Raw genomic sequence first — 24,630 nt, 5'->3', positions numbered from 1 at the left:
ACAGTACTAAAGCTTTTACCTATACATCAAAATAGCATGTATGTTACTTTTCATCCGGATGCGGTAAGTAATTCTCTCTGGAAGCTAGTGAAACCGCAGGGGTGGGATCTAATCTATACTAATATTATAAAGAGGAAAACTTTGTTTGTTTGGTCGTAATGAATAAACTCAAAAACTACTGGACCGATTTTAAATATTCTTTCACCATTAGAAAGATATATTATATTATAGATATATTAACATAGGCTATATTTTATCCCGGTGCGGGTAGTAGCTCCCACGGGACGCGGGTGAACCCGCGGGAAAACGGCTAGTTTTATATATATTTGGTTCAGAACACAAACACTAGCCATGACGTCACATTAATAATATTAAGCAACAAACAGCAACAATTGCACAGCAATATAACATAATCTATTGCAGAACGTTGCAATAGAGATAAAGATTTGTAATTTTACGTGTAATATTACGATTACACTGTAATCTAGATTACATTGTAACCCAAGTTTAGTGTAATTGTTACTTAAGTTACTGTTGCATTCTTAGAACTGATAGTTATGTTTAATTGAATACAAAACTGGTGTCTACATTGATTTAGCTTTAACACATTTTTCATACCGGTATAGTACTTGCAGAGCCTTTGGGGTACAAACAAATCATGTTTACAGGGAACTAAAACAGAACATTTTAATAATTATGTAAGAGGTGAATAATACTAGTACACTTTTTGGTGGTAAATCATCAAATGACCCTCCCGTTGTGGGTGCAGCGTGAGGGAGTGTAAGACTCTTACTAACTTGTGTACAAGAATCACGGTAAGAGCCCTTCATGAATCACTTACCAGGTCCGCAGTAACTCTTTAAACAACCCCGCAGCAACGCAGGCAAATCATGTTACCTCAACTCACCATAAGATCCTACTTACTTATTTACTTACACTTTTCCAAAAAAATCCTCTAAAAAGCCTATTATAAGCGTCCCATAAACTCCTATTCACGTGAGCCTATTCAAAAATTCACTCGAGTGATTTTTAAAACCTCCTTATTCTGTGAAGGTGCGATATAGTCGTTTTATCGTTACGCACAATTTGGCTAGCTGGGCCGGCTCGTTTCAACTAACGAGCGACATCTACAAAGATACGAGAGTTGTGATCGTAAACTCGTGGTTTTTCGGTTTTTGTGGAAATTGTAATTTGGGTGTGTTGTTTTGGGATTTTGTAATTTAGAAATGTTTGTAAAGATTTGTTTTAATAAAACTGATGAAAAAAGTATAGTTTCTACTTGAAGTTAATTTAAAACTAGTGCTTTTTCTGATCATCCTTACTGCCCTTATCCCAATTTTAGTTGGGATCGGCTCAGCATGTTTCCTTCTTCCATACTCTTCTGTCTGCCGTCAAGTTGATGATTATAAATAAGACTGTGCTTTCAAAAAGCCTTTTGATTTGATTTGATTTGAAAATTACATTTTTTTTCGTATATATGTGTCTAAAACAGTAACACAAACCAAAAAAAAATGCAATATCATCCAAACTTCCTAACCCTTCGACCACCGCGTTTTGACTAACCCCCCAATATATACCCTATCTCGATACTTCGCGGAACAAGAAATATTTCATACGAGATTACTTTGAGAAGGGCCTACAGATTGATCGCGCAGGTGACGCTATCGAACCGATATCGGCCGCGAGTCGAAAACGAGTTGCTATCATGGAGTATGAAAGATAAACAGAGATGCCATAATGAGGGTAGATCTAGCACCTTCTTGTAGGTCAAATTCGTACGGTGAGCATGACCAAAACGACTGAAATAACGAGGCATTCGGGTTCTTAGAGACATCTGTCAACGATTTTTGGTGTTCCAGAAAAGGATCGGGTCCAAAGAAGGCATATAAGGGCGAAAATAGTAACGGTCCTCGTCCCCGCTTACCCGCATTCGTGCGCGCTGTATTCTTAAGCGATTTTTCATTATGGCACCTCTGCTGATCGTTTTGTTCTCCGCGGTCCCGATCGAGTTACGATAGTAATTGATACCTGACGTGCGATCGAGAATCGAATCCGACAATCGTTTTGACGTGAATCGTCGTCGCTACGTCGAATTTCTTGGTGATTGATTTGTATGTAAATCGATTTAATGGCAGCTGCTCGATGTTTTTGGCGGTTCCGATGTTATCGATGTGTCACATTGTTTTTATCGTATAAAGTAAGTTGCAGTGAAATAAGGTTAATTTAATTTAAATTAGGAATTACTCAGATATCGGTGCTGTACCAGGTTTTTTGATAAACTGTAGGAGGTACAATGTATTTACATTTTATTATAACCAAAACACTCTTACTGATTGAGAAGAGGTAAGTATATGGTATCCAGTATAAAAGTGCTTGTGTCTTTTCTGTCTTTTGCATGATATTTTGCAAAATAAAATATTAATCGATTTCCACAGTTGATCAAATCAGCATTTCCCACCACTAAAAACATAAAATCACATACACCATAACGCCTTAAATAAAAACTGATTCTCACCCGAATTCCCATCTATTTCCGAATGATCGGCAGTTCTCACCTCATGGGAAAAAGGATAAATAATAATTTAGTATGATCCCGGGGCGCAGATAGCCGGAGGAACAAAGGTAGGGCGCTATCGCGAACGCCAGCCTTCCCCGCCCGCCCTGAGAGAACGTCAACATTGTGGCTTACGATACGAGAATAAAAAGGATTCTCTTGTAGGGCATCCAGTTCATTTTATTTCTATTTGACACAACAAGAATGGAAGAAGAACTTCTTCTTTATTATTCTATCGGATGTAAGTTCACAAATTATGTTATCTATTACTAGCTCTGTCTTCTTTCACATAATCCATCCTTCGATGCTTTAGTCAACCTTTCCTCTATCCTCTATTGCCACGCACATTCATGACCTTCTTTGCAAAATCGGTCATTATATAGCGGTTTTTAAAACATTATATCTTACTATTTATTTATTTATGATTTTTTTAACACACGAATGATTATAAACAATGATGATCTTCCACATAGATATTAAATATAGAGTTATAAATCGACCAAGTGCTAATTTGCCAGTAAAGATGTTCCTAGAGAAGTTACAAAAACATACAACTACAATGGAAACACACCCACTCGACAGGGGGTGAGCAAAACTCAAGGTAAATGAATCTCTCATGAAAATGTGATACAATGTATTACCTACCGATAGCCGACGAGATAAAGCGATGATTGAGCGAATGGGAGACGGCTGCCACTGGCTTGTTCAGCGGAAAAAATGCTATATTTGGCCAGGATAGGTTTAATATTTAGAAGAATTAATGTACATAAGTCTGGTTAAGGTAATAAATTCTATTGGTTCAGTTGTGGAGTAATCCTTTAAAGATGTGGTAAAAATTTGAGGTTAGATTACTGTGTAAAATTACATTACAGTTATTTGTAGATCTCAAATCATGAGGAAGCATGGGATATGAACGAAAATGTTTGATTATTTTGGTTATTGTTGTCTCGGTATAGAAATGAAACTTGAAAAAGCTAAGGCTTTCGGGTTAACTTTTACCCGACCTAAATAACATTCGAATAAAACAATTACACCAAAGTATGAAAAAAACTGTCTCCCAAATATCCTGTAGCTCCATTTTATCCATTACATCATGACATTATATAGATATAGGCTACTATTTATCCATGTGCAGGACGTAATTCCCTCGGGATGCGAGTGAAATCACTGACAGAAGCTAGTAACATAATATTACTCAGAAACTGGGCCACACAGATAAAACACACAGACCATCTAATCAACTACCCAGCAAATCAAAAATCAACCGCAAAGTCGGAACTATTATCTATTACCAGACAATTACACCGATCGGAGATCTTTAGCCCCCTGATACGCGACGGGGCCAACTGGGGGCGGTGGGGTGAAATGGGGGCGGCAGGGTGGGGCGTTATCAGCGATTTTCGCGCCATTAACCGTCGCGATACAGTCCGCACTTCATGCATAGCGCGTTAAGTTTCAATCTAATTGATGTGGTACAGGTAGGCTTGAGTCAAGTAGGTTTAAATGTCCATCTTTGTTATTTATGGGTGGTTACAGATTTGGGGTGGTTCGGATTTTTGGCGATTTAGTGGGTGACAATTTTGCTGGTTATGATAACAAGCTCATAGATAATGATAGTGTTATGGATATCTTAACTAGTAATTTCGTGCTTATTTCTAATTTGGTTGATGGAACTCCCGTCATATTGTGAGTCGTCCTATGATTTAATTCTGTTGTACCGAAAGTCGATTATTTTTCTTAGGTTTACTTATCTGCCTGTATTACCTTAATAATTAATTATTGCTTTTAGATCTTTTGCACCTAACTGTCAGACATAATTTTTATAACCCATATACTTTTTCCGTAGAAACAGCATGCATCCAGCATCCTTAAACTACATTGACGGTTGGATGGGAGGTTTGGAAATCTTTATAGTAGATAAATGCCGCAGCTTACCCTTACAATAATTATCATACCTTAGCTATACATATAGGCCTGCTTATCACAGCACAGATTACAGTAGTGCAACTTAGTAATGTAGTGCCGATGGCGCGGTGATACGGCACGGTGCCTAAATGCGTTTGTACTTGTTGATTCACTGCTAAACTGTAATTTGTTGTGTTGTGTATGTGAAGGGATTTATTGAAGTAGCTTTGGGTTTTCGTGTAAGAACAATAATTGGGAAGTCTTTTAGCATCTTAATTTACTTACTGATACGAGTATACCTACATATTGAACGCCATAAGCATATCAAATTGAAAAATAGCTAAAAAGGGCCTGCAATTACTGACGATTTAAGTAATTAAAATATGAAGCAATAAAATCCGATGCACTGATGCAATGATGTACTTATCTATAGTAATTTAATCAGCTAACGTTATTTTTTTTCAGCTTCTTTAGCAGTTTAAATTGAAAAGTGCCTGGGTATTTACATACTTGTACCAGTATATTTACGTCAGAAGTGTGAACTCCTCCTATACCAAGCCTTTAAAAAATATATTTTTTAAACGCACACTTACATTTTAAGTAAAAAAATCTCAACTTAACTAAAACACAAAGATTAATAACTACAAATAACTATTCAAATTTCAATTACTGCTAGCAATTGCGTCATAAATTACTTAAAATAGTTATCAGCTATTATTTATCGCCGTGACTGGCAGACGCAATTCAATATATTGAGTCATTGCGTCTATCTTGGTGACTCAATATCAATGTCCGTTTGTCCGTGTAACTTGTACTGAAATGCTGTTAAGATTTTGATTGGGTTTTATCTGTTTCGAGCTTTTAAGTTTGTGTTGGTGACTGTTTGTGCTGTCTGCTGTAGTTTGTGATAGGTTTCGTGTTCCTGTAAGTTTTATAAAGCAAATGTTAGGTACTGGAATATTCGTAGATACCGTAGGTGTTTATTTAAAAATACACTTGGTTGAGAAAGACTACAAATGCCGCTGAACTGAAATTATGAAAAACAAAATTCAAAACAAATACAAAATTCTTCTTACATATGACAATGATGCGCAGATAAAAATATTTCTTGTAGTAAATGTGACTTTGAGTCGAAGTCCAGTACACAGAATTACTTTTACGTTTACATAGGGATTTAAAGATATCACCAAGCCATAACCACCTACATGAAAATGGTTCAGTAATCATTATAGTTAAAGTCAATAAGTAATAGTCAATGGTGTAACTCAATGTTAAAGCGCTAAAAACACCATTTTAATACGCGAATAATTAATGAGATTATATACGCGATAGAATGAATATTCTTCTTTTAGTTAAATGCTATTACTAGATTAAATAACTTTAGTCCTTCGAGAACAATAGCAGATAACTTGCGAGTGCTATCAGTTTATCTCTGAGAGGCTGTGTTATCTTATCTGCATCTTATCAGTCTGTTTACTGTCTAACTGATATAACTGTAAATATTTACCTTTTACTATCTTTTGTGTGTTTAGTTCAAGAACTAAGGTTATAATGTTCATTTGAATTAAGATTTGAATGAATTGTCCTACAACGCTTATGATTTTTAAAACTATAGTTAAAAGTAAAACAATACTTCTTATGTAATACTATTATACACCTATTGATGAATATATTGAATATTGATGAATATCTATAAGAAAAAAAATGAAACCCGTTTTCCATTGTCACGTCATAACATGAAAACGGCTTGACCGATGTTCCTTTACGAATTAAATAACACGAGGACAAGTTAGTCATCTATACCCAAGTACGGACAAATTAGTACTAAACTCTGCCCAGTGTCCACGATACAAAGTATTTTTAGTTAAGTATCTGTAAGTTATTTTTATGTCACACTATATTTACAAACAGTTTTAATTATCTTCTATCTTTGCCAACGTGGCAATGCTGCCAGCCTTTTGGGTACATTACCCAGTGACAGCGATGAGGAGCAATTTTTTGATGCACTGTATTAGTTTTAAGTTGTATATATATAGGTATATAAGATTATTTTAACTTTTTAAAATTAATGTCAATATTTTGTTTTAATTAATTCAATAAATATTTGTAAAGATTTTATAAATACAAAATCTTGTATCCATCATTGGCATTATAACTTTATAACAATACCTAGCTTAAAAGCTGACCAACACAAACCATTGTAAACAAAATCCTAAAACCTTATCAAAAACACGACCAAAAATGATATCCAATCCAAAAGTTATGGCACAAAATCCGCCACAGCCGGGAATCGAACCGGCAACAAAGGCGACGACACTGACGTGTAAATCCAAAACACTGTATCTCAAAAGTACCTTTTTCGTGTAAAGGGCTATTAAAACTTTTTTTGATTTTTGGTTTGTTTTCTTAATATATTAAAAATAAAGTATATAGTAATAGGTACCAAATTATAGGCATTTTTACGTCTAATCTAACCATCTTAATTTTACAACCATACGATCCATACAATAAGACTTAACTAAGTAAACGTGTATTGCCCCAATAAAACTAAGATTTATTTATCCGATTGTTTGAGCAGAACACTGTATATTTAGTTACAGTGTATTGGTTTTATGAGAACAGAGCCAATGGATCATACAAAAACACTGTATTTTCAAATACAGTGTATTACCTTAACAATAATAAGTATTTATGAGGATGTCCGAATGAATTTACATTGACAATTTTAAATACTTACAGTTACAAAGTGTTATAGGGGTGTTAAATTTTGTTTGGGTCCACTTATGTCAAAAATAATAAAACAGAATTTACATTAAAAATTATTTATTTGTTATAATAAAATGAATCAAATCTTACATTATAATCAAACGAAAAATTACAAATAAAATCAAACATTTCAAAAATAAAATCAAAAATACTTGAATAACAAAAGCTCAACTTAGACTTCTCCAAACATCAATTATTATTTCTTAATTCTTACTTATTTCTTAGGTAGAATAACCGTTGCAGTAAAATTAAAATTAACATAACAAAACTAAAAAAAAAAAATGCAAATTAAATACAAAAAATTCAATAATGAGATCAAGTTTTTATTAGTAATCAGTCTGTAAATTACTTAGAAGTTATATTAAATCAGTATCAATGTGTTCGTCAAGATCGGGTGATTCCGAGACAACAAGATTTTCATAAAAAAATGTTCTTGTTTGAGGTATTGACTTGCACAAGTCTAATAACTCTTTTTTTTTAATCTCGCTAATACCTCTGGGTTGACTCTCCTTAGGTATGTCTTCCAAAAGATCATTTACTCCGTTTGATATTTTTGCCCGCAATATTATTTCTATTTTCTTTTTCCAAAAAAATATCTCTTTAAATTCAGCATTGTAATCATTCTTAACAAATATTGTTACATTATTTCTTCTAAATTCGATTACTTTAAGGTTATGTATGTTATATTCTTTGGGAAATGCTACTTTGGAATCATTACTAAACATTATCATATTTTGGTGACCTAATAAGTCGACTTGCATGTTTTTTCGTGAACTTTTAATTGTACATATAAAATCATCTATATCGTAGACTTGTCCCTTAGATTTCAATTTTTTTGTGATTGCGGCGTGTACAGCATCAGCGGCCATAAAGGTGTGTCCTGGTTCAAAGTATTCCAGAGTAATTTTGTCTATATTTGTCATTTTATCATTAATAACTCTTATCAAAGCAGACAATAGTATCTTATTTTTATTTTGTGCATTACAATTATCCAAGAAAAATGTTACGGACTTCAGGTCTCTGCAATATTTTCTAAGAAAATGGGTGTACGTAGAAGCAACATTGTGAGCTTTTCTACCACTTTCTCCCTCATGCCAAACGGCACAGACAGCCTGTTTGTTTTTTCCCGGAGGCACAAATGATTCATTGAAAAGTACGAGTTTTCTTGAAAAAAAGTATTCTTTTGTAGTTAACAGTGGCATACAAATAGCTTTTTGCATATCTACAGTATACAGCACGTCTCGTCCTTCTGAATTTTCACACTTTTCTTCTATTGCTTTCAAATCTCTTCTTGAATCTCTTTTGTTTTCTAAATGTTTGCCTATATCTATACAGTCAGTACAATTACACGGTAGAGGTAATGCTTTATGTTTTACCTCGTGGTTTCTACATTTTGTACAAATATCTTGAGCTGGCTCTGCTGTAGAAAGATTGAGCTGTTTGATCATCTGGTGAAAATGTGCCCAACTACAAACTTTCAGGTTTTTCTCTTGACAGTATATTTGAAATTCTTTGTATATGGATGTAAAATTCACGCCTACTGGCAGATATTTTCTGTTAGGCGCATGTTTTATATTATAGTGTGATGGCATAGGATTATACTTTAATATAAAATTCTTCATTTCGTCTTCGTACTCCGCAGAATAAGCATTATAAGGTGTGTGACGACCTCTGGGATCAGGAGCAGCACTAATTTTAGGATTTTTATTTCCACTCAAGTGATTTTGTTTTAGAACAGCCTGGACTGCTTCATCGTTACTGTATCCTAAGGTATTTAAAAAAAATGTTTTGCATACCTTGAACTCATTAAGAGTCCATGTCAAAGTGTTGTGTCGCCTTGAGGTAGGACCAGCCGTTTTGGTTGCCGTGGACATTTTATGCACCTGTCTTGATAAGTAATCCCGTCGTCTCTGTCTGTCCATACTCCAAAACTGACTGTGAATGGTCTCTGTTGGATTCAGAGATGTTAACAGAACAGTTTTTTTTGCAGTTTTGGCAAGAAGGTCTCATGGGATGCTTTTTTGCTTGATTTTCCAAAATAACGTTAGGGTCTCGGCATCTTTTGACTGGTGGAGAATAAGTTTCTTCTAGTGTTTCACACGGAAATACAGCACTTGACGTATCGAGACACTCTACGTTGGAAGTAGAAGAGGGCGCCGCGTCTACATTAATTACGGGTCCAGTATCAGAATGGAATGATGGACTCTCTGCGCAGGGTTGGCTACTTAAATCCTTGCATAATTCTTGATTGGTACTAGAAGCAGGTACGGGTAATAAATCAACGTAGTTGACGTCGCCACCAAGATTGTCGGCAATACACTCATTTATTTGAGATTCACTAAGGGTATCAAGGGGCTTATATTACGTGAATCGAATGCATATGTGGAACAATCATATTCAATGCTACCACAATCGTATGATGTATTGATACCAGGACGCTCCTTATTAATGCCGGTGATATTCTCTTTTTCATTCAACACACTGTTTAATTCTGAAGCCATTGTGGTACATGATGAGTTGTTGTGATGTTGTTTATTGCTTTGTGACAATTTCACTAATAATCTATTTCGATACCCACTCATTGTTATTATTTATAAACTCGTTTAAACGCACAAACGAAAATCTATCGAAAGTAGGTACGCGCCATCGATCAAAACACGCGCGTCCGAGCAAGCAATGATTCACGACTGACTACTAACCGTTGAGCCCTCGCTCCACCCCCCGCGCGTCTTGCAAGTATTACGCGCAGAGAAGTGTCGCCGCGCGCGGCGTGTCAAGATTGTTTGGGTATCGAAAACACTGTATCTAAAGCTTTCGGCTATTCGCGCGTAAAATGTTTTGCCAACACACTGTAACTTCAATTACAGTGATATGCCAAACTAAACCATAAATGTAACTAAAATACAGTGTTTTTTAGGTGCTCCTATCTCCTTCTATGTACTTTAAAATGAAAAAGTAATATTATAGAGATATGTAACTGCCTCGAAGGAATCAAATGAGCGCTATTAAGGCAAAAGACTGTAACTCGAGTTACAGTGTTTTGGATATACACGGTAGGACACCTCCGCCCTTATATTTATTGCAAATTATGAGCCTTATCCGCCGATCTTCAGCACTCGATAATGGACTTCATACGGACGATGGGATAGGGTGGATGAGACTGGGCTGGTGGTGGTAGTTTTGAAGTGAGATTTTGAGGAAATATTTTTTTCTCAGAGACTATATATATCGTACTGTAAAAAGAAGTTTGATGCATTTGATGTTATATTTTTGTTCTTTTTTGTAACATGCTAAAATGATCGTATAAAAATAATAGTATGTAAGTAGATGCATTGATTTTATAGTTTTGTTATGAAGCAAATAGTTATTAAATATATCATTTTAATCAAGTTTTTTTACACATTAAAATAGATATAGGTAAAAAAGAGAACAGAAAAACTACATTTTTTGGTGTAGATTTTTAAGGCCAATTCTGATTAGTCAAGCAAATAAGTGAACTGTTACAAACCAGCAAAGACTAGCAACTGCGACGAATTGTAATCTGTCCGATAGAGTAACTATTGATATTATGTAGGAGATAGCAAGAACTTATACTTAAACTATCGGAAAGACGGCACAAATTTACAACAAACAACTAACAAAAAATATATTTCATCTTCAAAACAAAATGGCCGCTGCCTTATCCATACAAATCCAACAGGCGGGGCCACCTCAAAGCTATTGACAGAGGCGGCGTAACGTTGATACCGGCTGATTTATTCGCCATTACACCGGCCTTAACTGATCGAGAGATTATTGCGATTTTTATTCAACCCCTAACGACTGACGCTAAATATCTGTAGTATTTAGGTTATTAGATTGGTGTTTTTTTGTTTAGCAATGGATATAGTTATCGGCACGAATCTTGAGCTCTGACCTTCACCTGCGCAGAAGTAATTTATTGGGTCCCTTTTGTGGTATGAAGTGAGGCGCGGGGCGGGCTAAAGCGGTGATTAGCCCGCAGTGCATCGCGTCATAGCCGTCACTCGGGATTGGTTCTTTGCTAATAAATCACTTCTGCGCAGATGTAGGTCAAAGCTCAAGATCCGTGCCGATAACTATACTGTGTTCTGATTAATTTGGGAAATGATAATTTTTCAGGATTAAAAGTTTTTTAGAAAATGGTAATTATTTTTTTTTGAATCAAAAGTCTTTAGTTTTTGCTCATGGTGAGTTACTGTGGTTCGTCATTAATGATTCATCTGCTCTATCTGCCTTTTCGCAAACTATGTGCGAGTCTTTATCCAGTCTTAATCCGTTGCTAAGTACCAGTGTTTTACAAGGAGCGACCGCCTATAGGACCTACTAAATCCAGTTACCTGTGCAATCTCTTGGTACGACTGGTTGTCAGAATTTCTGGCTTCTAACTACTCGTAAAGATTACCAAAGATGTACATGACAGCTTATACTGGTAACCGACTCCAACATAGTAAGGAAACGGCTGGTCAGATGATGACTCAAAAACTTGCTATGGTAATTCCCCGTCACTCCTATAAATAGACATGATAATTTTTCCAATAATACGGGACCACACGCAAACAGTAACCCATTTCTTCCTATCTATAGAGGTGAGGTGCAGACATTTCTCGAGTGTCGATAAAAAACGAGTCAAAACACGTTATCAATCCTAGTTAATGTGCATTTTGTACTAAGAATGTTTGTGCGTAGTAGAAGGGTTTGTTGACCTTTGGAGTGGCTCGTGGCTTGGTATCAACCATTTTGGGTGTTGTGGAGTTGAGCAGGTTGAAGTCAACGGATTTTAGGCAACGGCAAAACATAATGACTGCTAAGCATATCGATAAATACAACAAGGCAATATTGCTAGCCTATTGGGTGTACTCCCGGTTGGCAGTGATGAGTTTTGATGTCGTGTATTATTTTTTTATGCAGGTAGATATAGGATAGGTGTTCTTACTTATATGTATGTATAAAAGAACTTTTTTCTTCGAATAGATCATTACATTAGGCTAACTCAAAGTTCAAAATTCAGCCTTTTGGAGTCCACTCTGTTGAGTATAGATAAAAGTACACCTGGTCCTCTCCTTTATAAATACTTCTAGGTACACTGATATTGTAAAATTTATAGGTATACCTGAACATACTATATTATACACAAACGAATCCAACGACATGACACCCTGATTCTCATCATTGTATCCGTTCGGCCGTTTCGAAATGCAATAAATGATGTTACAAGATATGCATAACCCTTCACAGCAGTCGAGTAAAAACATAACACAAAACGAAAACAGTACCAACATCTAGATAATGTCACCTTAATGTTGCTAATTAAGTAGCATATTTACAAATAAGCTTCGATATTCACTTTCTCTTTATCAGGCAATAACATGTTTATCGGGGACAATGCACTATCGGCTGCTAGTTGCATCGGTGCAGGGTTGTGATGCACTTGTAGGGGTGACGGTTTTTACAAGAAGTTTTAGGGGTGTACTAGAAAAAAGATTGTGTGTTTATAATTTAGGATAAATTGAGGATGTGTTTATAACGAATATATTGTTTTGGAGTAATTTTAAGATGGCAGGGTAACATCTTTACTTTTGTAATGTGATATAAATGCATCTGTAGTATAGAACTGTGCAACTGAAAGTTTTTAGAGGCGAAATCTGAAAGATTTTTTTAAAGAAACAATTATTGGCAGGCAGTGTAGAAACAGTTCTGTAATCGTTACCTACTTATTTATGAGTAGACATCAGTTCTTTTTATATCTAATTCAAATAAAAAATTCCGCTCACAAATCTTTGTGAAAATGGTAAAGTAATAGAGACATAGGTATATTATGTACATGACATTAGCTATATTTTTTTATTTATCCTATAATCGTGTTTGAAAAATACAAGTTAACTAAACATCTTGTATGTCTTAAAAACAAAAGAATGCCTTCTCAAAAAAGCCACCGAGCCTGTCACCCCTACATATCTAGCGAAAGTGCACGTCGCCGATATCGAACAATGTGACTCCGACGATAGCGTAACGTGATCGCAGCGTTATCGCAGCGCTATCGCAGCGTTATCGCGGCGACGCGGATACCGCGGTTATTTGTACTAGTCGCACTGCGCTTTGAATACAGTGTTCTGCAAAAATTTATACCATTTTGTTTTCGTTGTCTCGAAGAAAGTGTATGGCTTTATCAGTTTGTTCAAGTTTACTGAGATAGGTTGGGGCTGTGTGTCTGTTTTTGTCTAATACATTGTATTTGTAGGTGATATTGTACTTGTAGCTTTGTAAGTTAGGTGTTGAAATAATAATAATAAGAATAGTGTGAATCTATTGAAATCAAGAATTGGATATAAGGTGTATATTTTAAACTTATATCAAAGTATGTTTGTATCAAGGTTTATAGAAGTTTGGCCAAAAGTCGTTAAAAGTTTATTTCATCTATTCAAATATCAATTATTTTGTTTAATATGCAAGCTTTCACATTATTGACTTGCATCATCTTCCTACAAAATTCCACCCGTGCACATGTTGCAAATGCAGGATTGCGAAAAGAAAAAGAGTTTCTGCACCCACAGCGGGACTGGTCATTACCTGATTTCCCACCAAAAATAATTACCACATATATGTCTAACTACACTCCAGTTCAAAAAAACCTACCACCCATTTCCCACCTACAAACAAATATGTTTTACTCATATGTTACTCCGTCGCCCAGATGCCAATCGTAGGAAGTTTTTACGAACATACGCCGTTCCTATTACGTATGCGAACCTCGTGTCGTGTTAATTTCCTCGGCGAGCGCCGGGACGTTTAGAGACGACGGCTACACGACACCGGGACGGCACGGGGACGGTAAGGTTCAGTGAGTAGCAGATGGATGATGTAGGCATGTGACGGGGCTGTTTAGCAATTTATGTTTTTGGAATGTTTTGATAAGTTTTCGTTTTGAGGTGGTTTTATTTTGTAGAAGTGGGAAGGAGGGAAATTTTTAGCAATTAGTAGACTTGTCTTGCATACGTAAGTAACTGATCTCTGAATAGTTACTCCGGAAGTAAAGGGTTGATCGAATAAATACCAGTTATTAACTACTTCTTACAGTTTCGTTTAATATCAATTAATGTTCAAATAAATACGAGGTAAATTGAAATTTGGAGAACCGTGACATAACTTGCTATTAAGTTATGATTTCCCTATTGCAGTGACGATCCAAAGCAGGTAGGTAGTAGGTGAATGCATCTGAGAATAATTCAATAACATGCTAAAATAAAGGCGCAAATCAAACCTGGCAAAAAATATCACATAAAACGTCAACCAAATTAAGTACCAAAACCCTTAACAAGCTTAACAGCTCACCCAATACCTCCAATACATCCAAACAAAAAAAACCCACAGATAAAGATCCGAACAAAAAAAAAAAAACAAATGAACACTTCAATAAACAAACGAACAAACGTAAACAGAATCAATACAGCAAAAGAGCTCGTATGTTGGAAACTTTTTAATCTACTCAGACAATTCAAATGCAGCATAATGCGAGCGACGTCGGGGGAGGACAATAGTTAAGCTGGCTCGGCTTAAACATGCGAAGTGGGGTATCAATGTATTGTATGAAGCTAGAAACTTTGTGCGCTGTTTTTTTTGCATGGCAGTGTAATTTTGTTTAGGTGTGTGTAGAAAAATGAGTATGTACCTAGTTGTATGGGTAGAGAAAAATGTTGAAAGATAAATCCTGCGTAAATTTTATATTCATAAAAGTTCAGCGTTGAAATAACACAAATCTTATTAAATATTTAATCATTTTTGTGAGACATAATAACATATTTTCACTTACCACTTTTAGATATTTAGAAAAAAATACAATACTTAATAGATCCTTGTTGGATTACACTCACGTAACTTTGGCGTCAACCAAGTAGATTTTTTAGAACTGCACTTGTAACTTACCTGAAAAAAAAGAAAATAATATTGTTAACTTGGCATATAAAAAATTAAGCTAAAGGCTGTCAACATTTTAAGACTCAACTGTCTTTAATGTTACAGTTTTTTACATTATTTTTACAGCAACTTACATACAACTTATTAAGTACAATTTTTTAATTAATAGGATTATCATCTACCATGATCTCAAGAAAAAAAATCTCAAAGTCATTACACAAAATATATTTTTAATTGCAACATTTTTTATTTTTCGCCCGATGTAGAACATTTAGGAAAACGGTGAACGCATTAAGAGGTGACTTATAATGGTTTTAAGGCGTTTTTTTGTAATTAACTTAATTATATTTTTTCTCGGTCTTCGTGAGTGTCCTCGAGTGTAGCTATTTATTAAGTGAAATTGTACTGGGATCGTTTTGTTTTTGTTGAGTGCGTGATTTTATCTGGCTAATGCCTATGGCAGTGTCTACTACCTACCTACCTACTACTAAAACATTATAATAAGTTAGATTCGTTCTTTTCGTTATCTTTGAAACAGAAACATAAATGAAAAGTGAAACTGTAAATAAAAATCATCATATTTGTAAGCATATTTTCTTGTAAATAAATGATTTCTATTTCTTTTTGACATTAAAAAAAAGCATTTCAATGAGGCAATTTTTAGTAATTAATAATATTGTTGCCAAGAACCAGTTAATCTTTTCAACCAAGAAACTAAATAAAAAAATATACCGACGAATGAAAGAAAGAAAGAAAAGCATGAGTTTCTCATCTCCTTCTTTATATAGGAAGTCAGTTAATAAATGATACAGAATTCATATTAAGATCATTTTTTCTTTTAATATTCCCAAAAATCCTAACACCATGTTAACACCATCAGCACCTAACTCCAAAAAAAAACAATACCATCCACTAAACCAATGATACAGCAAGATCAGTCATCGCCCTCCTTCAGGCGAGGTTGAATTTCCGCCGCAGCCTCACCGGAAGCACCGCCATGTTTACAAAGCGAGGCACAAACGTCATTGCGAATTTTAAGCAGTTTGCCTCTTACTAATGATGTTTGGAGATTGTTGAAAGCTTTTATGCCTGTTGGGATTTGGGTTTTGATTTTTGAAGAGTGGGAGTCAATTTTTTTGGAAACTTTCAGCCTTTTGGAAACTTTCAACCTGATCAGGGAGAGAAAGAAAATGTTTTTTTTTCCACCAAGAATTGTCCAATTAGAATCAGGTTTGATTTTTGCCGGTTTGGCAGAAAGTATACGTAGTTTTCGCTAAACCTTGTGTGGTCACGGAATATTGCGGAATTTAGTTGTAGACAGTCATTTGCGAGAAGTTAAAAAGATACTAAAATAGTGTAGGTAGGCACCATGTTCGGGTATTAATAATGGTCTTCAAAGACACAGTTTTCTGATACGGTGGCTTCTGCCAATAGTATCCAGTACAGTATTCAATAACATTTTATAGTATTGCTTGCCAATTTTGGAGCAAATGCATTATTTTTTTTTATAAAAACAATATTTTACTTACACAAATTCCTTCAAATTAAGCTCTAAACTCCCTTTAACACCGCAAAAAAAATCTCCAAACACTCCGTTAATTTGCCCCCTCATTCTCCAATTTTCAATATCGATATACAAACAGATCTGACAGTAAACTCATTACCAGCCGATCTTGAGAAGTCTGTGATCCAACGCCATGTCAGAGGGAACGGCAACCGACTTGAAAAATGAAACATAATGTGCAAATCCTTAATTTATATGCGAAGCCGCGGGCCGCTTTTGATTTTGTAGGGTTGGTACTACTGAAAGATTGTAATGACGTTTAAATTCGAAATTATTGGAATCCAATTAGTTTTTCAGTTTCTTGTTAGATCTTATGAGTTTTTTTAAATATATAAAAAAAAATAGTATGTATTTGAGGTATTTTTCATGTCTAAATAAAATAAAGAATCAATCATTATTCAGTAATAAATCAAAGCTAATCAAAGCTTACTAAAAAGCCTAGTTTATTTTATGAACACATGTTGTTTTTTTTTTTTATTTTTACTGTAAGCAAGGAGAGAAAAGTATGGATAGTTTAATTTATAATGCTCGTACAAACCAGTGTTGTAGGCGTACGTAAGACGTAGTACGTAATTCTACAATCATGTAAAATTGGGTAAAATATAATAACGTCTAAGTTTTTGGCCAGTAACAGATACATCAAAAAAACTAAAATGTCTTTAAAATATTATAAAATACACTACGCAAATATTTTGTAAAGAAGACCCTCAATTTCTTCAGTGGCAACCCTAAAAGGCGTCTCGATTCATTTCTTAATAAGAGCGTTGCGATTCGCCGCCGGCGCTAATTTGTTTGTACAGCTCCGAACACCATTGATCACTGTTGATCAAAGTGTAAATTGTTGATCAATGTGTAAACTTTTGATCAATGTGTTCACTGTTGACAAGACATGAACGCGGTGAAAAAGTGAAGTGATGTTTTTTATTTAATTTGGTGAATTAAATTTTTGTACCATGAAAAGAAATGTGATCTAAGTTGAGTGGTATATTTATGAGCAGTTTTAGGAACTAGCGTTCCGGGGGACATTTATAAGGATTCTGCATATATATTTATGGATAAAATTATCTAATACTTGTTTTTAAACAAATTCTGTTGAGGTACCTAAGTGTGTTAATTTTTGATAAAATATTTTATATCAAATTGCAACCGCCTATCTCATCAACTTCATTTTAGTCTCATATATGGATATTGTTTTAATAAAAATACTTAAACAACTGTCAACCACGATCGATCTGTTGTTGCAGTATTTAGTATTTCGCCGTATTTCTTTTTGGGTAACTCATACCTGCCCAAACTCAACGACTTCTTTTACTTTAAATAAGTTTACATATTTTTACTTGATCCCAAAACAATAATATCAATCAAAATCAATAAACTTACTAACTGCACAAACCACACACTCCTTTCCCTTACACCTAACTTTTAATCAACAGCCAACTTTTTTTAACCCCTCTGCTCGACAAGATTTTGACATATGACTATACCGTTGATTTGGCGGGATATTTTGAATCGCGACATGGAAGTCAAAAATTTGTACTAACTTTCAACACATGAATTCTAAGTCCGTAATGCCTGATTAGAAGTATTTTACCTATAACTTTAGAGCTCACTTATTTGACAACAACGTGCAAAGGTCAAATGGGGTCAGTTAATTCAGAAAAATATAATAATTACGGTGTTTTTAAGTCTATCGAAAAGTTAGGCATTTCAAATTTGGTGAAAACTTACCAATAAATAATCGCATCACTTTCTCAAACACAACACAAACGTCATATTTATAACATTTTCAATCCATTGCAATACATTTCGTGCACATATTTATGTTCAATAACTAAAAAATCAGCACATAAAATACACAATAAAAATGAACAATATTTACAAGATCAAAGTCACAGACAAGTAGAGTTTGGAATAGAGTTTTTTTTTTTTCAATCATCGGTGTGCATTCGATACCTAAATCGGATATTTATTATAAATAATCGAATACCAATTTTATATATATTTTTTAATAGCAACTTATTTCAATTTTATTTATTAATTTTAAATTATAGGTTCAATTTGTTTTTGTTGTTAAGAAAAAAGATATTTAAGTTTTATGAAAGTTTTTAGCATTAAATTTTTATATGTATTATTTATTTTGGTGTTGCGTCATTCGTAATAATTTTTAACTTTAATTGAATTTTTATTACCTATTTATTACGGAATTTTAATTTATTCTCATATTATTTCTGAACAATTCTAAGATTTTTGTTTCGGCGGAGGATAAGCCTGCTCATAGAGGTATTTAGCCTACTTCAATCGATCTCAGTGGCGTGCACTTGGAGAGGCCTATGTCCAGCAGTGGACTGCGATAGGCTGATGATGATGATGATGAGGGTAAGCCTGGTGTTCTGAAATATAATGCAATTTGTAACTACCAAAGTAATGTACTTATTTGATGATGAGAAACAATAATAATAATTGATTGATTTTAAAGTCACCAAATATTTTTAACCGAATCCCAAAAAGGAGGTGGTTCTCAATTTGGATGTTTGTTTTTGGTCGAAAGGGTATATTCCCCATATTTGTTATTAGGTCCAGGATCTGATGATGGAAACCTTGAGAAATCGAGGGCAACTCTCGAAAATTGTAAGCATAGATAAGGTTATAACTTGACACTCAGATGTATGTCTGATAACACTATGAAACAGTAAAGGTTTGGAGCTGACCTGATGATGGAGACCAGAGAAGGTCGAGGGATCTCGACAACCGAACTTCTCTCGTCTCCATCTCCTTCACTGTTGCAGAGGTCTCGTAAATACGAATAATATAAGCACAAACACGAGAAAGTTTAAATATTCAGTTGTCGAGTTCCCTCGAACTTCACTGGTCTCCATCATCAGTTCAGCTCAAAACCTTCACTGTTGAATAGTGCTACCAGGCAAACACCTGAGTGATAAGATTTCAACCTATGTATTTCTGCAACTTTCGAAAGTCGCCCTCGATTTCTCAAGGTTCCATCATCAGATCCTGACCTGATGATAACGGGACCACCTCGGAAGTATACGCTATCAAACAAAAAAAGAATCATTAAAATCGATAAATAAATGGCTGAGTAATCGCGTAACAAACATACAAAAAAAAACGGTCGAATTGAGAACCTCCGCTTTTTGGGAAGTCGGTTAAAAATAAGTCGGCGGCGGCCATCTTTCCATCTTGGACCAGCTTTCGATGAACAGCGAACTATTTGCCCTTTCAAACAATGAAATCGTCATAAAATTTTGCGATAACTACACCTAACTACGGCTCTCGTCAAATAGCTTTGCCGCTCAGTTAAAAAGTTGGAAGTAACGAATCGCCATTAAGTTTGGCAGGTCTACAGGAATCCTGCACATAAAACACCCGAAGAAATAAATAAGTCTTCATTTGCCGTCTTCAGAAACCCTAAAAACCGAAGATTTTTTTTATTCCGGCTACAACGTATTTTCTACCACTGATTTTCTAGCATTTTTTTTCAAAATAAATTAAGTCATTTTACTTTCCTAATTTATTTTCAGATTATGGTAAGTACCTATACAAAAGTGCAATTTAGTAATATTATAATATAAAATTATTAAATCGATTCTTTATTTTAACGAATCGGATCATTCGATGCAAAACTTCTATCACCGTCGCCATCTTGTCTATGCGTCTTCAAATTTAAAAAAACAACTAATGTAAACAAACATGGCGAGTTCGATCAGAATTCCCGGTAATTACGATTGGATTTTAAAAAGGTATATTTCTAACGGGATGCTAAATATGAAAGGTTTGAATGCGTAAAAATAATTTAAATTTATTTAGTTATTTTATTTAGTACTCACAAATGTGGTTTGATTGGAAAGAAAATAAATATGAGCGTAAATAATTAGGAAAGTGTATGACTGATTCGCAGACCCCAATTGGGGTCTAAACCGAGCTTACGGTGACATTGATGTTCAGACCCCGATTGGGGTCCGCTACGGATTTGACGGTTAAACAAAAAAGTCATCTTATTCTTTATTCAAATATAATAATCAAGTTTTGCTCTCAAGTTGAAGTGCTAGGCCTTCTGGGCGGAGGCTAGCGAGGCTCCTCCCACCAGCCATGATACTCGACTGGTTTGGCGGGAAACACCGTAGCGACATCTGTGGTTTGCGCGGGAAAGTAAGCCAGTCTTGTTTATGATGTGATTTTTTTTTGTTTTTGGTTTTTGGGTTGTAGGGTTGGTTTATTTTAGTGAAAATAGTTGTATGCATATTTTGGGAATTGCTTACTTCAAGTTAGGCAGGTTTTTATGCAACTGTTTTTTTTAAGACTATGTACGGAATATTATAATATTATTTTGTAAATGGATAATAAATCGGACTGGCCTCAAGCAGCGAGGGATAAAGAAAAGTGGAAGGCTTTGGGGGAGGCCTTTGCCCAGCAGTGGGACAGCACAGGCTAATAAAAAAAAAAAATAATAATAAAAAAAAAAAAAATGGATAATTAATTTTTTGTTATAGTTCGAAAAATAAAATATTTTTCAAAGAAAAGTCCTTATATCAATAGGTTCCTACAGAATCTGAAGTTGGGTATCCTTAAACCCAAAATAATCTTAAATCACATATTTGTAGTTACTAAATATTTTGCACTACAACTTTCAGCACTTACATTAATTTTCTGAAGTAGCTCGCTCATTGACCAGCAGAGGTCATGTATTTTCATGTCAGTGGCTTACGCTACTAATAGTCGAAGCACCTGTAGCTGATGCCCCCAATGCGGTCAATTTTATTAAAAGCAACAAGCGACAACTGAGGGCCTGAGCTACTGCTACGTAATTTCTGACCACGACGGTTATGTCCCATAGGGGACAAACCGCCACAAAATCAATCAGATCCTCATTGGAAACTCGACATCCACGTTTTCCTTCCACATATTCTGTGAATCAAAATGTCCTAATCACAAGCCAGGCAAACAAACATACGATAAAAACAGGAAAAATACCAGCAACTATAGACTACGGTTAATTAGAACCATAATAAAAGGACAAATTTAACGGAATATTATACTAGTGTTTGAATGTATCGATAAAATGGCGGAGTTTCCTCATGATTGTTGAAAGGGATTTGTTTTTATATCGATTTATTTATAGGCTTTGGCTCATTGTGATCGATTTTACAGTAATTGGCCTGGATGGGAGGAAACAACGGTTCTGTTTTTTGATTTAAATAACCGTCATTCATGGCTTCAGTCAGTCAGGGTATGTAAAATCCCAAATGCTAAAGTTACTCTATTCGTTACTCTGTCCGGCTTTCAGCTGAATCGATTTAAATGTTTTTAACACAGTCTAGAGCTTGAGAAAGGATATAGGTTACTTTCTTTGTCAAGGTGTGAGAAGTACTCCTTCAAGATGGGGTGGAACCGCGGAGGAAAATAAATTACAAAAGGAGAGCTATGTATATGATATGAGCTCAGAATAAACTCAAGAAACCTGCCTTCATTTGCACTCTTTCCTTCTTTTATTATCAGCAAATAGTAATGAAAAATACCGCCTTGCTAAACGAAATGTAAAAAGAATTTATTATAATCCAATGAATTACCTAGCATTAAAACTCTTCAATTTTAAAGTATTGTGTCATTCTTTGAGCTATAAGATAGGTTCATGAAAAGCTATAGAAAGTCTATACCAGAAACCAATAAGTCTCAAAGAACAGCTTACAAAACAGCAGCATATTCAACCAAGAGCGCACAACGCATAAACCTGTACGCACCAAACTTTCGAAAGATCCTTCAATCATTGAAAACAAACTGCTATAAAAATCAGCCGTCTCGTACCATCCCATCAGAACAAAATAAAAGCGAACATTGTTCTTCACATCGCCTGCTCAAGATGTATCTTACTCGTTATTTAGTTAGCAGATCACCCCATTGTTACTTAGGAGAAACCACGAAAAAAGCATGGGCGGGGCCCCTATCTGCACTTGCATCAGCACCGATGAAACATGCTCTCTATCGCGATACATGCCTTCCAACACAACACTTCTTACCAAACCAGATTCTACTTTAAACTAATAAAAATAAGGTTCCTTTTCCCCTGCTAAAGTTATAAGCAGCTTATTAAAGAAAATTAAATTTGCAGCCACGCGAAATCGAAACGAATCCGCGAAAGGAGAACAGAATTTAAACGATCAAACAATATTGATCCTTATGGCTTTCGAAGAAGTACTTAACATTCGATAATGACCGTTAAGATTCAATTTGGTCGTAAAGGTTCATAATCGTTTGGGGGGATGTGTGTTGCTTGAGATGTTTTATAGTGTTCCACGAATGTTTATATAGTAAAGGATATTTATATAGAGTGGATTATAGATAAGAGGCGAACGTATTTTCATTTTATTACCAAATTACCGATGGTGAGATTGCGAGCTGGTGAATCGATTGTGGTGCTCTGTATCGGTAACATTTGCCAACAGGTAATAATTGTCTTATTACTTATTTTGTGCATTCCGACACTTGCTCTGAGTGTGTTTAAGTTTAATATCAGGCCATTGTTCAAGGTTTTTACGTGGCTTTTATATATTTTTTTGTAAGTTCACTGTATGGTTATCGAATGAAGCTTCTTAAAATTGATCTTCAGATACTGGCTAAGGTAAACCACGTCCTTCTCAATTCAAATAATCATCCTGCATTGTAAAAACCATTCCTTAGTTCCAATTTCAAGTGCATGTAAAACTAACAACGACAAACCACTTTCCTTAACTATCCATAAACAATTCCCCACTGAAACCCACACAAAACATAAAATACAAATTCTAAAACAAATACAATCGGACGTACACGCTTTTAAATCAAACGAGTATCATTTATTAGTTTTATAGTTCAAACAAGCTTGCAAACAAAAACAAAAATTAATTATAAGCTGTGGGCTGTCCTATCCTGGATCAGCACGACCCTTCACCAGCCCTTAAATCATAGGAACGCTTCGCAAATTGATCGATCGAAATTCGTACTTTGAAACAAAGGGTAGGGCTTGCAACAATCACATAAGTCAGTCGAATAATCGTTTGTTCGAAACTAAATTTAGAACAGCGACCTCTGTTGGTCGTTTTAGAAGTTGTAATTTAAATTCTGATCAACAGATGGCGACAGTGTTGCGGGCTGCAAGTGTTTTGTGGGATCGCGATTTTGCAGGTATTGTGAAACTACATTTTTGTATTTAGGTCTTATGTTAAATGGACCCATCAATGTACTGACAATATTCGAATGAGCTTCAAGTTTGATCATTGCTAGAGTACGTTTTTATCCACCAACAAAAACGACACAATTGAAACCGGTACTTACGCGGATTAAAACATGACATTACCCATAACAAGTACCATTAGATAAAAAACACGTCCACTATTTAAATAAACCATCTTTCTATCAAGTATTCCATCGCACAGTCGTTTAATAGCGCGATTTTAATCTATGAAAATGTCACACCATGACAGGTTACTGTTATTACGACACAAAGACATGCAAACTTAGGCTTTGCACCTCACCTAATCAATAATCATCCTTAATCCCTTTACATAAGAGTTAAAATATGTTTTACGGATTTTTGGTTAAGTTTGTCTCGTCATAAAGCTTTGGTCTGGCATCCGGCGCGAGCGCAGCGTAACGTCGATTACTCGATAATTTCAGAAGATTAAAATCGGCTTTTTGACAACACTAGTACTTTTGAAATACGTTTGAATAAGTGTTTGTACAACATTGACATGTAAAGGCAAATTGTCAGCCATTTTGATAGATAATCAGTGGCGGATTAACCCTATAAGCACAACAAGCACGTGCTTGGGGCCCCTGTTCTCCAGGGGCCTCCATCCTCTGCTGGCGTTTCATTTTATACCTACATTTTATCGAGATTCATCCACAATATATCCGAAAT

General features: G+C 35.1%; 1 protein-coding gene across 1 annotated transcript in view; it reads right to left on the bottom strand.

The window, feature by feature from the left end:
• Positions 1-24,630, bottom strand: part of LOC110373988 (zinc finger protein ush) — a 196,990-nt gene that overhangs the window by 141,690 nt on the left and 30,670 nt on the right. The window lies entirely within an intron of this gene.

This window comes from Helicoverpa armigera, chromosome 6 (assembly GCF_030705265.1).
Source record: "Helicoverpa armigera isolate CAAS_96S chromosome 6, ASM3070526v1, whole genome shotgun sequence".
NCBI classification, from domain to species: domain Eukaryota; kingdom Metazoa; phylum Arthropoda; class Insecta; order Lepidoptera; family Noctuidae; genus Helicoverpa; species Helicoverpa armigera.
Note: the sequence above shows the minus strand (reverse complement) of the source record. Positions and strands in the feature narration are given on the sequence as shown.